A 3,588-nucleotide genomic window follows, 5' to 3' on the forward strand; every position below is an offset into this window, starting at 1 on the left:
AAGCATATCATCTTGATCTCTGCCTTCAGGTTCACATGGCATTCTCCCCATGTCTCTGTCTTAGTGCCCATTTTTCCCCTTTTTATAAGGATACAGTCATATTGGATTAGGGCCCAACCCACTGGCCTTATGTTGACTTGATCAACAGCAGACACCCCATTTCCAAATAAGGTCCCATTCATAGATACTGGAGGTTAGGACTTCAACATCTTTTTGGGGATAAAATTTGACCATGACAGCTACCTACCTAAGATCTCTCAGCTTCTCCTCAGAATTCCTTGGTACTTTCACCTTACTCCTTCTTTGTTCCAGAAAAGTCTCTCTTTTCTTTGACCAGGCTAACTCCTTCCTAGGCCTTCTAATTCCATCCCTTCCAACTTCCTCCTGGGTCCTTCTGTGCCAGTTAGCCTTTCTTAGGCTTCTCTTCAGGATCTTCCCAGACTTACACATTTGCTTAGGTCTTCTTTCTGTTCCCCTGTGTCCTGCCATTGCTGCCTTCTGTTCTCTTGTTCTTTTTCATTCCATTGCCCACTGCGTCCACTTCCCCACCACTCATGTGTTCTCTGCACACTAGCTGTCAAAACAGCCCTTACAGATGCAGTAAAGCATGGTGGCCAAGAGTGCAGTCTTTGGGAATCAGAATACCTGGCTTCATATCCTCGTTTACCTAATCTCTCTAACCTAGTTCTGTTCATCTCTAAGCATGGGTAGTAACAGTACTATAGTTTGGATGTGGTTTGTCCCTGCCCAAACTCGTGTTGGAATTTGATTCCCAATGTGGCAGTGTTGGGAGGTGGGATCTATTGGGAGGTTTGGGTCATAGGGGCAGCTCTCTCATAAATAGATTAATGCCCTCTGTGGGGGTGAGTCAGTTCTTCTTCTTGTGGGGATGGATTAGTTCTGGCGAGAGTGGGCTTTTAGAGTCTGGCTTCCTCAGTTTCTCTCTCTTGCTTCCTCTCTTGCCATGTGACCTCTTTGCACATGTCTGCTCTCCTTCCACTTACAGTCATGAGTGGAAGCAGCCTGAGGCCCTCAACAGATGCAGCTGCCCAATCTCGGACCTCCCAGCTCCCAGAATTGTGAGTCAAATAAGCCTCTTTTCTTTACATCCAGTCTCAGATATTCTGTTCTAGCAATGCAAAACAGATAAAGACAAACAGCATTTAATTTACAGGGCTTTTTAAAAAAATTATATATATATATATTAGCCTAATTATCTTAGCCTAAGTCCTTGTCTCAGCTATGTATTAGAATTACAATTTTTTTTCCATTCAGGTTCCATTTATTTTTGACATTTTTTAATAACCATCCTTGTGGCGGTAACTCCTGCATCACTCTAGAACTTCAGGTTCTATTTCTGACTCTAGGACACAGGTCCCTGAAGGCCTCATTGACGCCAAGTCAGCATTTTCACCCAGTACTGCCCCTGCTTAGTCACCTTTGTTTTTCTACTCACATTGAGCACGTGCCTGAAACACACTCGTTCTGTGCTTCCTTTAAGATGCACCTGACCGGGCCTGGCTGCTCATGCCTGTAAACCTGGCACTGTGGAAGGCAGAGGCGGGGTCAGGAGTTCGAGACCAGCCTCACCGACATTGTGAAACCCTGTCTCTACTAAAAATACAAAAATTAGTTGGGCATGGTGGCACATACCCGTAACACCAGCTACTCGGGAGGCTGAAGCAGGAGAATCACTTGAACCTTGGAGGCATAGGTTGCAGTGAGCTGAGATTGTGCCACTGCACTTCAGTCTGAGTGACAGAGTGAGACTCTGTCTCAAAAAAAGAAAGAAAAAAAATGTACCTATGTCCTAGAGTTTAGTGCCCAAGTGTCTGGGACACAGCTTATCCACCCCACTAACCAGGCCTTCCCTAGGAGCAAAGACGGAGCTCCAGTTTCTCAGATGGCCATGAGCCACAGGCAGGGCAGGGGGCGGGGCCAAAGAAGATCCTCTTGGGCTGCCTTACTTCCCTGAGTGTACCCATCAGCTCAGCCCGAATTGGGGCGATGATCTCCCAATTGACATGACACCTGTTGTCAAGACTGTCCAGAGGGGCAGGTTCTGTCTCCAGTCTTAACTTGCTCAGCCCGCCTGTGTGACGCAATAGGACTTTCAGAGCATTCACAGAGGTCTCATTTCCGTGAAAGTAGAAGGTGGTGAGCTGGGAGCAGCGGCTCAGGGCAGGCAGGATGACCCGGTGTTGGGAGTCCTGGATCCGACAGTCCTCTAAGACGAGGGTCTCGAGAGTAGCAGCAGCTTTCTCTAGCAGAGCTCCAAGGGGCTCAAGATTGGTGGTCCACACTAGGATATGAATCAGATGCAGCTGCTTTAGTTGACTGAGGCTTGGGTACTGACACTGCATGTCCCGGTCAGCTAGGTAAGCATGACAGAATGTAATGGCCTCCAAGGGGTTCTTGAGGCATCTGAGCAGGTGCTCCAGGTGCTCTTTAATATTATTGACCTTTCTTATATAAAGCGTCTGGGGGCTCCAGGCAGACGAATGGAGAGTCCAAGTCAGGAATGAACTGCTGTTGGCCGCGCATGTATAACTCACACCCGTAACCGAAGGCTAAAAAGAGTTTGTGAAGATTGCTCATCTGGCTCAGGTAAGGGGCAAACTTTCCTGTTCTATTCAGTGAGCACTTTTTCCAGACTTCCAACTCATGGATACTGCTGTCTGGGTATACCTTTCCCAATAAATTTCTGAAATTTGAAATGGGCATTGAGTAATTCTGTACCTTCCTACAACACAGGTGTACTAAATATCTTCTGTAGTGGATCCACCCACAGAGGTAGCGTAGACATTCATCCAGGGTATTTTCCTTTACGTAGAGGTCTATGAACACCTTCAAGGGCTGGTGCTCTCCTGTCCTTGGACAGTCCTCCACTGCCTGCCTCTTACTCAAGGCCTCTGGGGAGCAGGACAGGGCCTTGGCTCCAGACCATATGGTCCAGAAATTCTCATGAACATCTCGCAAATCCAACACTTGAAGTTTCCACCTCCTGGGGCGAACCTTCTGGCCAGCGTATCAAGTCCCTTCAGCACAGCTCACAAGGTCTCCAGATGAGGTGTCTTCACCAGGGACTCCAGAGGGAGGCGGGGGAAGGGCCAGGCCAGTGCCATGGCCTTTAGACTCTACAGCGTCTCCTGCTGACGGCCTCCGTGAACAGCAGACAGAAGACCTCCTTGGGCAGCTCCTCCAGGGTGAAGATGGCCGAGAACTGGTTCCTCAGCAGGCTCTGCCCCACCAGCTCCAGGAGTGTGGGCAGGGCTTGGAGGCTCATTCTGATAAATGATCAGAGGAGCAGCCTTCCAAACTAGAGGTGGGCCTTTGACTTTGAAACTGCCATCCACAAATCCAATAGCTTTTTGTCAGTGAGGGAACTGTTTATTGGGAACCATGGAATCTGGCAGCTCCTCACACAGTTCTAGAGTCAGTTTTAGGGAAAAAGAGGATCCGTGCCTGTGAGTCTCTCCTTCTGGCATTCCCCAGGTGGCATGATCCTATATAAACCATTGCCATTTAAGTATGGAACTCTGGGAACTGCCATTCTCATTAACATGTTTATCTGACACCATCCCAGAC

General features: G+C 48.3%; 1 pseudogene; it reads right to left on the bottom strand.

The window, feature by feature from the left end:
- Window positions 1-1,871: 1,871 nt before the first annotated feature.
- On the bottom strand, window positions 1,872-3,286 carry LOC102126694 (PRAME family member 17 pseudogene; annotated as a pseudogene).
- Window positions 3,287-3,588: the final 302 nt, after the last annotated feature.

The sequence above is a fragment of the Macaca fascicularis genome, chromosome 1 (genome assembly GCF_037993035.2).
Source record: "Macaca fascicularis isolate 582-1 chromosome 1, T2T-MFA8v1.1".
Taxonomy (NCBI): domain Eukaryota; kingdom Metazoa; phylum Chordata; class Mammalia; order Primates; family Cercopithecidae; genus Macaca; species Macaca fascicularis.